At 40.9% G+C, this 19,507-nt stretch overlaps 1 protein-coding gene across 2 annotated transcripts in view; it reads left to right on the forward strand.

Moving 5' to 3' along the window:
* CSMD1 (CUB and Sushi multiple domains 1) overlaps positions 1-19,507 on the forward strand; it is a 2,858,343-nt gene that overhangs the window by 984,637 nt on the left and 1,854,199 nt on the right. The gene's annotated exons all lie outside the window — the stretch shown is intronic.

Raw genomic sequence — 19,507 nt, forward strand, 5'->3', positions numbered from 1 at the left:
CTTCCTGAAAAATGTTGCATTAAATGCAAGGCCTGCCCTACTATCAAGTCATATGCACCCCAATAAGCCTTTGAACCCAGGTACTGGATGGCCACAGAAAAATCCACTTCACATTATTCATTTTGTACTCCCATACTGTTTTCTTATGCATTGACTGCAAGGCCTGCCCTGCTACCAAGTCATATGCACCCCAATAAGCCTTTGATCATAGGACTGGATGGCCACAGGAAAATGCACTTCACATTCTTCAGTTGGTCCTGCCATAATTTTTCCTTATGCATTGAATGCAAGGGCCGCCTTCAAGCATATTTGCACGCACCCCAATCACCCTTGGAAGAAACATGGGTGAGGGCCTCATAAAAAAACTGTCCCATTACAAAAGAGTGGGTCTCCTAGACTTGCAAAGCCCATACACTAAGTGTATGAGTTGACAAACATTTCCCCATGGGAGTAATTTAAAAAAAAAAAGTTTACAGGCATCATAAACACCCTTGCAAAAAACTGGCTGTAGCAGCACAGAACACATTAACACTGGTGATCTAGTGGTGGTGCATGATGAGATGTGGAGGAAGTCCTCATTAAAAAAATAGGCCAAATTTAAAGAAGCGGGTCTCCTAGACTTGTAATGCCCATACACTAAGTGCATGGGCTGACAAACATTTCTCCATGGGGGGCACATTTTTTTTTTTTTTTTTATGGGGATCATAGGCACCCTTGCCAAAAAATTGAATGGCTGTAGCAGCATAGACCACATTCACCCTGGTGTTTTAGTGGCGGATGATGAGGATGAGGAAAAGGAGGAGTACACCAAATAGCCAAAATCAGTAAGCGTATACCCATGTGTGGGTGTGAAAAGGTGCATGGGAATACATCTCCCAAAAAGACACTGTATTGGAGGTTATGTATCGCTGTCATTTGGTGGTGTAGAAAAGTCTGGCCCAATCCAGCCCTTGTTCATTTTTTCAAGAGTCAGCCTGTCTGCATTTTCCGTTGAGAGGCAAATGCGCTTATATGTGATAATTCCACCAGCGGCACTAAAAACCCGCTTGGACAAAATGCTAGAAGCAGGACAGGTCAGGACCTCCAAGGCGTAGAGAGACAGTTCATGCCACGTGTCCAGCTTGGATACCCAATAAGGCACAGATGAATCACAGAGGACATTGCTATGGTCAGCAAGGTACTCCCTCAGCATCTTAGAAAACATTCCAATCCTTGTGACATTACCCTGCCCCTCAGGGCCAGGGCAATGAGAGGGTCTGAGAAAACTATCCTAGAACTTTGCCAATGTTCCCCTGCCTCTGCTGGATTGGAGTTGTGTCTCTCTCGCCTGTACTCCTTGGTTGTCCAACAAACTGTTATGTCTGCCGCCAGCATTTTGAGATGGGGATATTTTTACTAATTCTGCAGCAATTGCCCACAGGTAATGCAGAATTTTAGCACACCTGTCTGCCTCTGGAAGAAGAGATTGAAAGTTCTCCTTGTAGCGTGTCACTAAAAGTGTCACTACCCAGTAATGACTGTAACCCAAAATTTTTACAATACGAGGGTCACGGGAAAGGCAGTGCAACATAAGGTCAGCCATGCATGACAGACTGGTAACAGGCAAGCCTTCCGTATCCTCACTAACAGGATGACTGACCAAGTTGTCCTTCTCCTCCTCCTCCTCCCTGTCCTCAGGCCATCCACACTGAACAGACGATATGACAGTTGTGCTTGTAGTACCATCTACAGCGCATGAAAGTAGCTCATGTTCTACCTCCTCCTCTTCTTCCTGATCGTCAAACAATCCACTTTGGGATGACATGACCCTGGGCTGTGTGTAATCACCCTTTATGGTTCCTTACTCCATGTCCTCCTGCTCTGCCTGCAATGCCTCCTCTTTCAGTGTGAGCAGATAGCTTTTCAGGATGCAAAGAAGTGGGATGGTGACTCTAATTATGGTATCATCGCTGCTCACCATCTTGGTAGACTCCTCAAAGTTTTCAGAGGATGTTACATATGTCTGACATCCATGTTCACTCCTGAGGTTTTATGGGTGAAGTCTGACCTGAATAACGATGGCCTTGTTGATGCTGGTATTCAACAACTGCCTCTTCTTCTCACAAATCCTTTTCAATATCTGAAGTGTAGAGTTCCAATGCGTGGGGACATCACACACCAATCGGTGAGCCGGAAGTTGGAAACGCTGCTAGGGCAGCTGAAGCTGTAATTGACTTTCTAAAATGGGCACACAGGCAGCATACTTTCACAATCAGATCCGGCAGCTCCGGGTAGCTTTTTAGAAACCATTGAACAATGAGGTTAAGCACATGGTCCAGGCATGGTACGCGTGTCAGCTCACCTCGCCTCAGAGCCGCCACCAGGTTCCTTCCATTGCCACACTCAACCATGCCTGGCTGGAGGCTCAGTGGTGTCAGTCACAGATCTGCCAGCTCTTTCAGAACTCTCCACAACTCCTCAGCATTGTGCAGTTTGTCACCTAAGCAGATTAGCTTCAGGACAGCCTGTTGCTGCTTGGATTTGGCAGTGCTGCAGTGCTCCAAGCTTGGGACTGATGTGCACATTTCAGAGATGGAGGCTGAAGAGGAGGAGCAAGAGGTGCAGGAGCTGTAGACTGTGGGGGCAACCCTGGCTGACATACGGTCTGCAATCTTAGGCATCAGGAGGATGTGTTCCATCCCAAGGTCTCACTGGGTTACTGTTAACCTAGTGTGCCGTCAGCGAGATGTACCATCCCTGGCCACAATCACTAGTCAACATGTCTCTGTTTAAGTGTACTTTCCCAGTAACTGCATTGATAAGGGCACGGGTAATGTTGTAGGACCCGTGTTTGTGTAATGCCGGGACAGCACAGCAGGAGAAATGGTGGCGACTGGGGACCAAGTACCTTGGGACTGCCGCCATCAGGTTGTGGAAAGATTCCATCTCAAAGGGAATAAAGGGCAAAATTTCCAGTGCAAGTAGATGAGAAATGTGTGAATTTAGTTATGTGGCCTGTGGGGCATTGGCTGCGTACTTCTGCTTGCATTTCAATGACTGGGGTATGGACAACTGAAAGCTGTGCTGGGACAAGGATGTGGACGTGCTTGATGATGATGCTATTGGAGTGTGGGCAATGGCAGGTGCAGGGCATGAGGCATCTTTGCATGCACCATGGACAAGGGATTGGCTTACACGCACAACAGTGGAAAAACCAGTGCTGTCACCCCCAGACAATGTTCCTGGAGCCTGAGGTTGGGCCCACAAAGTCGGGTGTTTTGCTGCCATGCGCCTGATCATGCTGGTGGTGGTAAGGCTGATAGTTTTGCTACTCCTGCTGATTCTGGCTTGACAGATGTTGCTAACGGCCTGTTTGGGGTTATCGGCAGAGTCTTTAAAAAACAACCAGACTCGGTAAGACCTAACAGTTGAACTGGAAACTTGCGTCATGTTGGTGTTACTGGGAATGGTTGCCTGCCTTCTGTCTGCAGCCACCACACTGTTTCTTCCTGCCTGAAGGTGTGCTACACCTCCCTTCCCCGTGTGCTGCTGTCCTCCCTCTGCTTGTCCTCCTGCCAGGTTGGGTCAGTTACTATATCATCCACCACCTCATCTTTCACTTCCACACCCTCGTCCTCCTCCTGACTTTCTGGCAATTGTGTCTCATTATCATCCACCTCTTGTGACCATGGCTTCTCAAATATTTGGCCATCACTACATGGAATCTCATCTTGCTCTGCTTCAAGTAGACCGGGTAATAGACCAGAATCTATAAATAGAAAAGTGAACAGCTCTTCAGAGTGTCCTAGTGTGAGATCAGTTGTCTCAGGGCACTCAGCATCATGGGAGGAAGGAGGATCAGAGTGAGTAATATGTGGTCAGGTCATGATTCATAGCTACTCAGATGTGACCGTGTGGAAGACATGGTGCTGGTGGCCAAGTAACTGGAAGTATTTTCTGCTATACAACCAACAACCTTTTCACCCTGCTCTGGCTTCAATAGTGCTGTCTTGCTGCGATCCCCTAGGACTTCGGACACTAAGGTCCAGCGAGAAGATGTGTGTGTTTTTTGGGGCCCAATTTTGGCTTGCCAACAGTCTCAGCCTCGGCATGCACCATAACCATCACATCCACTTCCCTGTCCCTTGCCATGCACCTTGCCCATTGTAAATGGACTAGAATATTTTACACATTCACTACAAATGGCTGAATTGGGAGGGAACTTGTATGTGATACGTGTGCAGGGGGGTTTCAGCAAAATGGTGTCAAGAAATTGTGTAATTGTGTACCACAAAAAAATGAAAGATTTTTCTGTGCCCTCATAAGTGATTTTTGTGACCCTTTTACAATTGCTGGATTTTCACGCTGTGCTAGAAAAAGGATCTGGCTGTATTGTGCAGTGTCAAAAAGCAAATGGAGAGAAAAAAAGACTCAGGATTGCTTTGCAATCAAATAATCTCTATTCACCTGGCAAAAAAAATTTTCCTAGCCAATTATACCTGGGGCTAGGTATATACGGTCAATATATGCTATCGGTAGCAGCAGCAGACAGTAATGAAATGGACCCTCTTGATGTATGTAATGATATCTATATACACACATACAGTGCCTGCAGCTCTTGCACTGATATGTCAAGAGCGACGTACACTCCCCTGCCTACCTAACACAGCAACCTATATACTCCGGAATTAGTCCTTAAAAGGACTGTTGGTTTAACTGGATTTGAGTAGTTTAGAATGGTAGACCCCACACTGACTAAGAAATCCCCAAATCTGACCCTATCTCAGCAGCAGCTCTCCCTGCACTATCTGATTCTGGAGCTGAATGTGCCGAGCAGGGCGGCATCCAGTCTCTAATACCCCAAATGATGCTGTGTGGCCAGCCAATCACTGCAAAACCACAACAAAGATGGTTGTGGCATTACAGTGCCTGGCAGTCAATCCATGCATGTTGATTGGGTTTTTAAAGACCGCCAAAAATGCAGGATAGAGACCCAAGGTCCTGCCGAGTAATCCCGGAAATGCTCGGTGCTCACCGAGTACAATGATTCTCGGGCAAGTAACGAGTAGTCGCAAGCACGTTCGCTCATCACTATTTAATACATGTTCTTGTTTGCTTTACACAATGTTTCCATAAGTTTTATGTTGTACTTTTGCTGACTAGTTTAAATCCACCAAAAACACATGTGCATGAAACCAAGGCAAAAGATGATTAATAATAGCTAACTGTGTAGTGAGGAGTAACTGTTATAAAACCCTGTATCACCACTATAACTGGAAGAAGTGATTACATAGATAACATAACTTCATTTTCTCACTATTGCTATACTTCCTGTAATCAAATCTACTATGGTTTACAATAAAAAGTAAATGCATAATTAGTAATAGTACATGTATATAACATAGGGTATTTAGCTGAAATTATTTTGATAAAAAAATACAAAACCCATCCCACTATAACAAGGTGTACCCAATCAGGATGCCTATAACTTCAGCATTTTCTCAGGCATCAAAATAGATGGGAGCAGCTCATGACCTAGATCTGAATGTTTTACACCTGCCTACATAGTGTAAGATAGCGCTCACTGTATGTGTTGGGGGACACTTGCTTGGCAACAGGATTAAGGCACACAGGACCAGTTTCTCACAGAAACAGTCTATTTGGTTTATTTACACAGCATAAACTGCATACTGTCCCGAACAATGACTTGCTCAGCAAGATCTCACATGAGAGTTCCAGACCCTCAGAAGGTTGGTAGCTTCCCCAATTGAGTTAGCCGTCACAGGCTCTGCAGGTACATGGCCTCACCATCTGCTATTCAGAAAGTTAATCCTCTTGCAGGAACTTCCAATACAGAGCCCATGCAGGTACATGGCCTCACCATGTGCTATTCAGGAAGTCTGACCTCTTGCTGGACCTTCCAACAAAGAGACCATGTGACCAAACAACAGTCTCATTATATCTCATGAGATACACCCACTGATGGGAGGTGTGTGGCTAGCCAGACCCGCCCAGCTCTCCGGCTAACCCTGCAAGCCCCTTCCCTTATAAACTAAGCAAGGCTCATGGAACTACAGGTCTCAGAGCAACATTCCAGGCTTACAGCGCAGAGGACCTCTGCCTCTGCAACACATACCGGCCATTCACAATAACGCCAGTCACTGTCTCACATATCCCCCCTTGTTCATACCTGTGGGCTTGAATACCTGTCATGAGTCAGGGGCCTCGAGACAGGGCACCCATATTATCTTTCCCTACCAGTCAAGAGGGCCTTCTCAGTCGGTTTTCAGCACTATCAGACTTTTTCAAGTACGCCGCTTCACCCAACTTCTCTCTCCATGACCACCTCCAATGGTTATCTACAGGTAACTATGACATAATCGGAATAACTGAGACATGGTTAGATGAAAGCTATGACTGGGCAGTTAACTTGCAGGGTTACAGTCTGTTTAGAAAGGATTGTAAAAATCAGAGAGGAGGAGGGGTTTGTCTTTATATAAAGTCTTGTCTAAAGTCCACTTTAAGGGAGGATATTAGCAAAGGGAATGAGGATGTCGAGTCCATACGGGTCGAAATACATGGAGGGAAAAATAGTAACAAAATTCTCACTGGGGTCAGTTACAGACCCCAAATATAACACAAATCATGGAAAGTCTACTACTAAGGCAGATATATGAAGCTGCAACCCATAATGAGGTCCATGTTATGGGGGACTTTAACTACCTGCATATTAGCTGGGAAACATAAAGGCAACAGGTTTCTGCTAATAACCAAGAAAAAATATCTTTCACAATTGGTGCAGAATTCAACCAGAGGAGCAGCACTTTTAGACCTAATTCTATCTAATAGACCTGACAGAATAACAAATCTGCAGGTCATTGGGCATCTAGGAAAAAGCAACCACAATATTGTACAGTTTCACTTGTCTTTCGCTAGGGAGTCACAAAAACACTGAACTTTAGGAAGGCAAAGTTTGACCAGCTTACAGATGCCCTTAGTCTGGTTGACTGGGACAATGTCCTCAGAAAAAAGAATACAGATAATAAATGGGAAATTTTTAGAACATCCTAAATAGGCACTGTAAGCGGTTTATACCTTGTGGGAATAAAAGGTCAAGCAATAGGAATAAATCAATGTGGCTAAAAAAAGAAGTAAGAGGGGCAATTAACAGTGAAAAGAAAGCATTTAAACTACTAAAGCAGGATAGCACCGTTGAAGCTCTAGAAAACTATAAGGAGAAAAATACTTTATATAAAAAACTAACTAAAGCTGCCAAAAAGGAAACAGAGAAGTACATTGCTGAGGAGAGTAAAACTAATCCCAAACTGTTCTTCAACTATATCAATAGTAAAAGAATCATAAGTGAAAGTGTAGGCCCCTTAAAAAATTCTGATAAAAGAATGGTTGTAGATGACGAGGAAAAAGCTAATATGTTAAACACCTTCTTCTCCATGGTATTCACAGTGGAAAATGAAATGCTAGGTGAAATGCCAAGAGACAAAGAAAACCCTATATTAAGGGTCACCAATCTAACCCAAGAAGAGGTGCAAATCTGGCTACATAAGATTAAAATAGATAAATCTCTGGGTCTGTATGGCATACACCCACGAGTACTAAGAGAACTAAGTAATGTAATAGACAAGCCATTATTTCTTATATTTAGGGACTCTATAGTGACGGGGTCTGTTCCACAGGACTGGCGCATAGCAAATATGGTACCAATATTCAAAAAGGGCTCTAAAAGCGAACCTGGAAATTATAGGCCAGTAAGTCTAACCTCTATTGTTGGTTAAATATTTGAAGGGTTTCTGAGGAATGTTATTCTCATGGAACTACAGGTCCCAGAGCAACATTCCAGGCTCACAATAGCTATAAAGTTATATAAACAAGATGCAAAGCCAAAAATACCCTATATGTACAAAGTACAAAGAACTAAAGAAAAACTGAAAAAAGGGCAGATCACCTCCTGGTAGAAGTTCAATGTGTATGTGCACATTCCCACTGTGATCAATAACAAAAAACTAGCATAAAAACAGTGAGCATATACCCTGCAGTAAGTAAATAAATAGTAGTAGTGCATGTAAAAAAAACATTTGGTACACTATTTCACACTTTTTAGATCACAAAAGTTTCAACCCTTTTTGGCTGTGTATCTTGTCTATAAGGCATTCCACAGACAGGTGTAAAACAGTGAAGTATAAGCCTTGCTCTGCCCTCATCTATTCTGGGGTCATAACTGCCATCACACCCCATCTGACCCTAGGTCTGCCCACCTTGTTGGAGGTAAGCAAAAAATGTGAAAATGCCAAAAGTCCTAAACTTTCTGCGCAGTCTAGCATTGTGCAATTTCTTTGTAATTTTTCAAGGCTTTTTAGATGAGTTTTTTTGCATAATATTTTTGATACATTGGGATCTTGGACTTTACAGATATTCCAGTGGATGTATTGTGTGGTAAAGGCAGTGAAAGGATATCTAAAGGATTTTTTAGTTTGGTATTTAATATTTGTCACTAATATATATCACAGTTTTTTTTCAAAATGGAGAGATCTTTTTACTGCTGATCATTATGAAAAAGCCTAATTAATCCCACAGTGATACAATGATGTTACATAAGGAAACATTTCTCAATTTTTTTTATTAAATAGAGCAAATAAATACAAAAATGCTCATATACAAGGGAATAAAAATGTATGTGAAGATAAATACAATATTTTAGTCTAAAATAAACATTTCTGGTTACACTTACTTATTCATTTCAAGTACATTTTTAAGCTCTGTTGAGAAGAACTCCGTTGAAAAAAATGTCTTAAAGACATTATTAAATGTCGTATATTATTTCCTTTTTTATAGGTAAAAAAATTGTGTTGTAAGTTCGAGAAGCCATTTTGTTTCCTTTTCTGGCAATATCATATTAATTTCTAGAAAACAGTGACAGAGAAAAAGCAGCAGCGCTACAGGAGACTGATAGCTGTGAAGTGAATGACTCAGAACCAGATCACAGCTGATTCGGATCATACAGAGAATACTTCATTACCACTTATTAACATGACAGCAACCTGGGGCTTACAAACAATCTCAGTGATTTTAGAAAAGATTCATAATTTACATAGACTCTAAGCATTATCACAAGGCAGGGTGCACTTACACACTGGGATAAAAGCTTGCAAGATGTTCACCTCGTATCGGATAGCAGATTGGTTACATTCATGTAAACAGGAAATAACCTCAATCATATTTGCTGTATGATTTGCTTCACACTAAATTATTTGTGAAAAATACTTGACTCTAATAAATAGGACTTATGCAATAACCAGTCACAGTCAACAGGCTGGAAATACATGTGTGGTCTCCTTCGCTTGCATTCCATTAGTTACATTCATTTAATTTGCTGTGACAAATTCAGACAACGCATCAGCAATGCATCTGCAAAATTTCAGAAACTGTATTGAGCTTGATGACCTGAGTTTAGTTTAGAAAAACCATGCAAAATCATAATGTTGAAACCATTGAATAAAGAGGCAATTAGCCCATTGGCTTTTCTTCTGAATAGGGTCTGATGACTGATGTGGGAATCATTCTTCAATTAGCAGCTGGACCTCCATTAATGGGAATCTGTCACCAGGTTTTTCATGCTTCATCTGAGAGCAGCATAATGTAGGAAAACAGACCCCAAATCCAGTGGCGTATCACTTAATTTACTGGCTGCAACAGTTGTGACACAATCAGAGTTCTTAGATGTAACATGAAGCAGAGTTGAGAAAGCTAACCCCGACCACATCATAGTGGATTATGTACACTGTCTATTGACTGTGAGCTGCTTAACACAGGAGGAGGCGGAGTTGGACTAGCAGTTTCAAGCAAATCAGATCTGGTAATGATAATCTCCTAGTGATAAAACCTTCATTATAATTAAACAACAGCTTATGGCTGAATTCAGCATTTTAGCCCCTATCTGCTTCTGTTTTCAGATTTCGTAGCAAAAACCTGCTGATTGATTAGTTTAATCGTAAGTGACTGCGTATGCTGGTAATACAGTATGTAATCAATAACTGTTTCAAACTTTCTCCATGTAAGGCCGGCCTCACACTCAGCGTATCAAAATATGGTCCGTATTTTACGGCCGTAATATGCAGAAAAGTCCCCAAAATAGTGATCCCTATGTCATCCGTAGGCAGGGTGTGTCAGCGTATTTTGTGCATGGCATCCTCTGTATGTAATCCGTATGGCATCCATACTGCGATATTTTCTTGCAGGCTTGCAAAACCGACATCTAATGGATTTATGTGCTCAAATGTTCGGTAAAACATATATACAGTATTTACAGTATATATATATATATATATATATATATATATATATATATGTCATTGAGACACATATATATATATATTCTGTATTTATATTTAATTCAGCGCCATATATGTGAAAAGCCGGTAATTCAATTGCCGGCTTTTCATTTCTCCTTCCCAAACCCGACAGGATATGAGACATGGTTTACATACAGTAAACCATCTCATAACCCCTTTTTTTTGCATATTCCACACTACTAATGTTAGTAATGTGTATGTGCAAAATTTGGGCGCTGTAGCTTCTAAAATAAAGGGTTAAATGGCAGAAAAAATTGGCTTGGGCTCCCGCTCAATTTTCTCCGCCAGAGTGGTAAAGCCAGTGACTGAGGGCAGATATTAATAGCCTAGAGAGGGTCCATGGTTATTGCCCCCCCTGGCTACAAACATCTGCCCCCAGCCACCCCAGAAAAGGCACATCTGGAAGATGCGCCTATTCTGGCACTTGGCCACTCTCTTCCCACTCCCGTGTAGCGGTGGGATATGGGGTAATGAAGGGTTAATGTCACCTTGCTATTGTAAGGTGACATTAAGCCAGATTAGTAATGGAGAGGCGTCAATTATGACACCTATCCATTATTAATCCAATTGTATGAAATGGTTAAAAAAACACACACATTATTAAAAAGTATTTTAATGAAATAAACACACAGGTTGTTTTAATATTTTATTGCTCTCTCAATCCACCTGAAGACCCTCGCTCTGAAAAATAATAAACCAACAATATACATACCTTCAGATGATCTTTCACGTCCCACGAAGTAAATCCATCTGAAGGGGTTAAATCATTTTACAGCCAGGAGCCGTGCTAATGCACTCGCTCGTGCCTGTAAACTCGAGCGTGGGAACTTTTCAAAGGCTCAAGTTCATGAGGACATCCAGCAGAGGGTGCCTCACTGCAACTCAAGGTAAGTACAGATCATCCTGCTTTCCTTTCAGTACCCGGGGGTTTACAGGCACGTGCGAGTGCATTAGCATGGCTCCTGGCTGTAAAATGATTTAACCCCTTCAGATGGATTTACTTCGTATGACGTGACAGATCATCTGAAGGTATGTATATTGTTGGTTTATTATTTTTCAGAGCGAGGGTCTTCAGGTGGATTGAGAGAGCAATAAAATATTAAAACAAACTGTGTGTTTATTTCATTAAAATACTTTTTAATAATGTGTGTGTGTGTTTTTAAACCTTTCATAAAATTGGATTAATAATGGATAGGTGTCATAATTGACGCCTCTCCATTATTAATCTGGCTTAATGTCACCTTACAATAGCAAGGTGACATTAACCCTTCATTACCCCATATCCCACCACTACACGGGAGTGGGAAGAGAGTGGCCAAGTGCCAGAATTGGCGCATCTTCCAGATGTGCCTTTTCTGGGGTGGCTGGGGGCAGATGTTTGTAGCCAGGGGGGGCCAATAACCATGGACCCTCTCTAGGCTATTAACATCTGCCCTCAGTCACTGGCTTTACCACTCTGGCGGAGAAAATTGCGCGGGAGCCCAAGCCAATTTTTTCCGCCATTTAACCCTTTATTTTAGCAGCTACAGTGCCCAAATTTTGCACATACACACTACTAACATTAGTAGTGTGGAATATGCAAAAAAAAAGGGATATGAGATGGTTTACTGTATGTAAACCATGTCTCATATCATGTCGGGTTTGTGAAGGAGAAATAAAAAGCCGGCAATTGAATTACCAGCTTTTCACTAACACCGCTGCGTATTTCTCGCAAGTCACACTGCTGGTCCGTTTGGAATCCGTATTTTTCTCGCCCCCATAGACATTCATTGGCGATTTTTTTGCGCAATATGGTGACAAACGCAGCATGCTGCGATTTTCTACGGCCGTACAAGACCGTATATTACGGATGCGTAATATACGGCAGATAGGAGCTGGGCCATAGAGAATCATTGGGCCGTGTGTAATGCGATTTTTACGGACGTAGTTTATGCGCTCATATGTCCGTAAAACTCTCTAGTGTGAGGCCGGCCTAAGCCAATCAGATGTTGTTTAACAGCCCATTTACCTCATTCATCGGCTGATTGGCAGCTCATTTAAACAGGCTGATAATCGGGAACAAGCACGTGTAGAAATTATCGGTCAGTGTAAATGCACACTTGTACTACTTGGTTCAAATGTTTATGTTACTTACAGAGATCAGAGATAACACATTAAAGCAAATACAAATTTTACAAAAATGCTTTAGGCATGAATATACATTTGGTAAATAGAAATTGGAAAAGAACCAATATTACCCATTTTTCACATTTTTCTTCAATACTTTTGGAAATAGTGCTGTCTCCTTAGGATCAGTTATATTAGCATTTTTTTTATACGGCATAAACAGCAGTGTTAAAAGTCATCAAGTTCTGGACACTTATATGAGATGAAAGATAACATGTCTTGTAAGTATAATAACTGAAATCACACTCCCGCGTATCAAGTTTGCACCTGGATATACATAGAGCACATTACTGAGAGTTTTTTTTTTACAAATATGACGTGTTTGCGAAAAAAGGGAATATACTGTCAATATATAGGAATTTATAATGTTTGTAATAGCAAGTTTTGGCATTGTTATATATTACAAAATGTTGGTTCCTTTCTAAAAAAAAAAAAAAAACCTTAAGCAAGAAATAGCAAACTTTTCTAATCTGGAAAAAAAATGTTCTGGCTTTTCGTAAAAAGGCAATGCTAAAATCTTAGAAGTTGTATATGAGCAGCAGACATCTAGCAAAAATGGTTGTTGTGAGGTACTGTCAGTTCTTAGATAAACCCTTTTCTCTTGACCGAAGGGAGGAGCTCAACTGGTGTTTTATAATAACAAGAATGAAATTGGAGAAACATAAAATTAATTGCACAGTGAAAATCATAAAAGCCAGTTAGTGAAGAAATAACGAGCAAAATGTCTATGAAATTAATCAAAAATTGCTCTGACAGTTTCTCCAACTCTCCCATAACGCTTTGCTTCACTAGTATAGTAATGCATGTCATTTCAGAAAAGAATAAAAAATCACTTATTTTCACTTACAAGATACAATTTGCCAATTAACGGTGCATTCTCCATATATAATAATTTGCCATATCCTTTGGATATGATACAATATTTAAAGGGGTTTTCCACTACTATGAATATCAGATTGTCGGGTCTGGTATCACAAAAGATCAGCTGGCAACACAAATCCTAGTTATAAAATATAGAAAGAACATACAATAAAAGCCAATATAAAAATCTCAAGTGTTCAAATCTGCGTGAAGCTGCAAATTTTAGGATTTTTTTTCTGAAACTCAATCCTCTGGGAATCAATCCGTTCCTCTGTACTCTTTTAGGTATTTATGTACTAATAAAAACTTTTGTATTTTTTGGGAAAATTGGCTCTTATAGCAACTTTTTTAGTTATAGGATTTTTACTGTTACTTTTAAGCAAAGTCATTTTTACAGCCCAGTCACTATATATTGATGAACTTGATGAACTATGTAGGATATTGCAGAATTTAATTTTCACATTAATATCTAGTTTGGTGTGTTCAAAATGAATCCATTGCTTGATTGTTGATTGTTTAGTGGCTGCTGCCAAGTTCTACAGATCAGCTCCTCTATAGGAGATGATCTACAGTACACAACAGCGGACACTAAACTGTGTGACGGAGCGGTAATGTTCCTTCTTGTAAACTGATTGCATTTGACTGTTGCCAGAAATGGGTGATATTGATGACCAACCATTCGGATAGATTTTCAATGTAATCATAGTAGAAAACCATGTTAAGCAGACTTTTAAGCAGATTTATCACCTTACAGACCCCTTTTGGTCCAAATAACACAGAAGTATAGCGCTTTTGGGCCACTAAGATCCTATAAAAATAATAGTGGGCTCATGCAGTTGTTGAATTTACTGTATCCATAAGGAGAGCAGGTTACCTCTTCTTGTCTGTCTCAGCAGTTACTGAAAGATTATTCAATATATGCGCACACAATGCACAGCCATCAGTCATTTCTGAAAGGTATGTCAGGAGAACGGAAGCGGTGGTGAGGTTTATTTCCCTGATGAATACAGCGGATAATGTAGCAGTACCCCAAAAACATGAACGTTAATTTGTCAAAATGCAGACATTGTGGCGTAGAAGCATCTTTGGAACCTCTTATATATAATTGAAGAACTGTGTCTATTCACAACACAATAAGGCAAATTTATCAATGTCTCAACACCAGTTTTCTGACTTAGATATATGTAGTGTTTGGGTTCAAATCCTTATCTGTGGAATAACAGCGCCTTGTTAAGGAGAGCGGAAGAAAATGAATTGAGGTTCAAAACATCTCTACTCCAAGCCTGTTCTTTATTCATAGACATGACATACATGTACAATATGCCAAGTTGATAAATATAATCGTGGTAAACTTCCATTGTCTTTTTACTTATACTACAAAAAAAATGAGTGTCGGGAGCTTTTGTTATTATTGCTTTGTGTGCAGAAGAGGCTTTTGTCACTTTAAACTGTACTTCCTGGGACAGTTCTGACTGTCCATGTACTGGCAATGTAATTTGTGGATTTCTGACATGCTTATGACTTTACCCTACATCATATATCATAGTATTTTTTAATCCCCAGTTCATGACATGAAGTGTTTATATTAGCAATGATCAAATCTGTTGAAATTCAATTTTGACAGTATTCAATTTTGCCAGTTCGCTTGAATTTGACCAATAAATTCAATGTGAATCAAATGTGCTTATGCTCTGAAATCTCTAAACACCCCAGAGCATAAAAAATGTAGGCGGCAAAAAATAAAAAAAATAGTGTACTCATCTGGCCACTCACTGATACAGCTTCTCTGAGTTAGATTACAATAGATATTGTCCTCTGCTTCTTTATTCACTTTGTGCCTGGCTGAGAAACACATGCTGTGATGTCACACAGTAAGGACATCAGAACATAGTGTATGTTGATCAAAATATCACAGAGTGCAAGAAAACAAAAAAGAGGACATCTTATTCCATTAAGACCAGAAGAAAACAGAGTTGAAGAAAGCAAAAGGAAGACTTTGTGGGGAGCTGTAGTGGTGGAGAAGGTGAATAGGTAGGTGAGTAAACTATTTCTAAATTTTTAAACCCCTTTCCTGGCCCTGTTTAATCTAGAACAATCCAGTTAGCTAGACTTTTGATGGAGTCGGATAAACAATGGAAAAACAAAAAATACAAATTTGTTTTAACCCTTCAGAACCTGAGCCAATTTTGAACATAACTGCTTCACACTACAGTCCTTTTTCTTTTTTGCATTTTGGTTTTTTGCTCTCCTTCTTTGCAGAGCCATATGTTAGGAGTTGAGTTCCTGCCGCTGCACAGGGGGAATCTCGAACCATGTCTGCTGCAGTCTCCCATTCTTCTCCAGCCGCAGTGGAGTCTGCTCAGCGGAGACGTCGGTCCCAGCGTCTTGCTCAGTCTAACTCTGTGCATAGGGTTACTGCTGCTTTTCCAGCTTCTGCCATTGAAGCCAGTGCTGGGCAGCGGCGAGCAGACGCTTTTGGGACTAAGTCCTGCTTTTCCCCTTCTGAGCATGCCCAGGGCAAGATCTCCTGTTGGAGATCGAGGGTCTCATGCTCAGATACTGCAGCAGATCCCATTGGTCCTCCAGGAAGGTCCTGAAGGTGCTCAACTTCTGTGGCAGCCTCCCATTGGTCCTTCTGGGAAGGTCCTGTACATGCTGCAGCAATAAAAGGTTCGCATGACCGCACGGCCATGCACTAGTGTAAACTTGTAAACGTGTGTGTGTTGATGTGTGAAAGTCATTAATTAATTATCCCCTCCCTTGTGTATGACTGCTCGCGTAAGATGGATGATTGCTATCTAGCGCCTGACTTAGCCATCAGCACGTAACACACAAAACAGCGTCTAATTGCTGTGACTGCCAGTGCGGCGCCATGCGCTTTCACAGCGCTTTCCTGACCCAAGTCTGGGTGGTTAGTGGCGTCCGCCAGTGCGGCACCGCACGCACTCTCGTGCATCTTTATTATTATTTCTTTCACTCTGACACCCCAGTTGCGGTGTCGAGCGCAAGAGGTCTATATGGACTCAAATCCTGTGTCTTGGGATTGAGTTCTGAGACTCCTTGCATGCGCTCTTGGTGCGGTACCGCGGCCCTGTGACGCAACAGGGTTCCCTTCCTTCACACAGGGTGAAGTTAACCCATGTGTGTATCCACATTGTACCGCCATATAGTCCGTCATTACTTGGCAGCAGGTTCCATCTCTGCACGGTGGACACCGGGCTGCAAACGCACCTTACTCTATCTTTCTTATTATTTGGTGCGTTCCGCTATCCCTAACACCATAACTTTTTATTTTTCCATCTATATGGCCATGTAAGGGCTTGCTTTTTGAAAGACAAGTTGCACTTTTGAATGACACCACTGGTTTTACCATGTCATGTACATGAAAACTGGAAAAAAATTACAAGTGCGGTGAAGATGGAAAAAAAGTGCAATTCCACAACTGTTTTTTGGATTTTTTTTTACCATGTTCAACAAATGCTAAAACTGACCTGCTATTATGATTCTCAAGGTCAATATGAGTTTGTAGATATGAAACATCAGAATCAAATAGTTACCTCCAGCTGCAAGGACGCACCAAAATTGTAACAAAACCCTAATAGAAAAAGGGGAAATGGCGTACTCAGTAACTGGAGAAAATACATACGTTCAACGCTATCTAAATGAAATCATATAGAAAGGAATGCGTATATAGAACATACCATATAACAAACTTTATTAGAAACAAGAGATAAAATAGTTTTACAATACAAAGTCTAAAAAATGGTAACCACAAGTGTACTCGATATATGAGCCAAGCAGATGTTATGTGGCACCACTACTGAGCGGGTAATATACTAGAAAAAAATACTAATACCAAATGTATACTATAATATATTGCCATCACTATGTTAGTACAAGTGTGAGACTGAGGGCGCACTGTTGTTATATCCCATTACCGATAATTATATAACGCCATCATGGTGTGCACCAATAGCTGCTGCCTACACTACATAGGCCAATTTAATAGCAATACATAAAGCACTGTGCACTCAAACACAAGTAGTAAAAAGTCTTACCCGTCCTCAAAGAGTGGTGCCACCGCCCTACGCGCGTTTCAGCGCCGTGCCTTTGACTCCCCCTGATGAAGGCACGGCGCCGAAACGTGCGTAGGGGCTGTGGCACCACTCTCTGAGGACGGGTAAGACTTTTTACTTTTTACTGCTTGTGTTTGAGTGCACAGTGCTTTATGTATTGCTATTAAATTGGCCTATGTAGTGTAGGCAGCGGCTATTGGTGCACGCCATGATGGCGTTATATAATTATCGGTAATGGGATATAACAACAGTGCTCCCTCAGTCTCACACTTGTACTAACATAGTGATGGCAATATATTATAGTATACATTTGGTATATATCGAGTACACTTGTGGTTACCATTTTTTAGACTTTGTATTGTAAAACTATTTTATCTCTTGTTTCTAATAAAGTTTGTTATATGGTATGTTCTATATATGCATTCCTTTCTATATGATTTCAGATATGAAACATGTATAGACTGCTTTTTTATTTAAATGGTGAAAAAAAAATTCTAAGTTTGTTTTAAAAAAAATGTCGCCATTTTCCGAAACCCATAGCATCTCTATTTTTCATGATCTGGGGCTGGGTGAGGGCGTGCTTTTTAGCAATCCGAGCTGACATTTTAATGATACCATTTTGGTGTGCATACAATCTTTTGATCGCCAGTTATTGCATTTTAATGCAATGTTGCGGTAACCATAAAAAGTAATTCTGGCGTTTTGACTTTTTTTCCGCTACGTCGTTCGCCTAACAGATTAATTATTTTTAAATCTTGATAGATCAGGTGATTCTGAACTCGGCAATACCAAATATGTGTATATTTTAATTATTTTTAATTGCTTTATTTTGAATGGGGCGAATGGGGGTTGATTTGAACTTTTTTAATATTTTTAAAAACTTATTTTTACTTTTGGCATGTTTCATTAGTGTCCGTGGGAGACTAGAATCTGTAGTTGTCCGATCGTTTCTGCTACACACAGACAATGATCAGAAGTTTATTAACCCTTCAGTTGCCTCACAAGAACTGAAGCAATGTGTAAGGAAAAAATTAACATTTAATTATTTTCATAAAAAATGTACTTTAGGCACAAACTTTTTCATTTTCACAAGGATAACAAGAGAAAATGGAATGCAAAATTTGTTGTGCAATTCCTCTTAAGTACACTGATGCCCCATTTGTGAAAGAGATCCACTGTTTGGGCGCACAACAGGGCCTGAAAGGGAAGGAGCACCGTTTGACTTTTTGAATGCAAAATTGGCTGCGGATTCCATGTCATGTTTGGAGAGCCCCTGATGTGGAAACTTCACACAAGTGACCCCAATTTGGAAACCACACCCCTCAAGGTATTTATCCAGGGGTATAGTGGGTATTTTGAACCCACATGTTCAATACAGAATTTGATAAGATTAGATTGTCATATTGAATATGGCATTATTAATGTTGAGCTCAAGTGTTTGCTATTCCAGTTTGCATCGGGTGCATCGAGTGACATGCTTGAGTTCCTTCCCCACATGTTTTGAGCCTGTTAAGATACCCCCCAAAAATGTGGGGATCTGCAATACTCTGTGCTTACTTTAGCACCCAAAGCAAACTGGAGTAGCAAGCACTTGTGCTCAAAACTAGCTGTCACATTATTATTTTTTTTTACTTTTGAAACCCCTCAATTCTTACTCCAACCCTAACACAACCTTAACCCCAACCCTAACACTAACACAACCCTAACCTTAACGATAACCCTAACACAACCCTAACCATAGCCCTAACTCCAACCCCAACACTAACCCCAACCCTAACACCAACCCCAACCCTAACTGCAAGGGATGGAAAAGAATACTTTTTTTTATTTTATAATTTTTTTCTATCATAGTGATAAAAAAGAACCAATACAAAAAAATTCCTTATTATTGCCAGGTTCCGGCCAGCAAATCTCGGAGGGTGGACTGCGCATTGATCTGACATTTTCTTTCCAGGAAGATGACACAGGACACTGAGGGCTGGAGAACGGAGCAGGAGGGCCCGGGTATGGCAGTGGTATTGGGGGACTCCTGGGACCCCTTTTTTCTTTTCACTGATA

This window comes from Ranitomeya variabilis, chromosome 2 (assembly GCF_051348905.1).
Source record: "Ranitomeya variabilis isolate aRanVar5 chromosome 2, aRanVar5.hap1, whole genome shotgun sequence".
Taxonomy (NCBI): Eukaryota; Metazoa; Chordata; class Amphibia; order Anura; family Dendrobatidae; genus Ranitomeya; species Ranitomeya variabilis.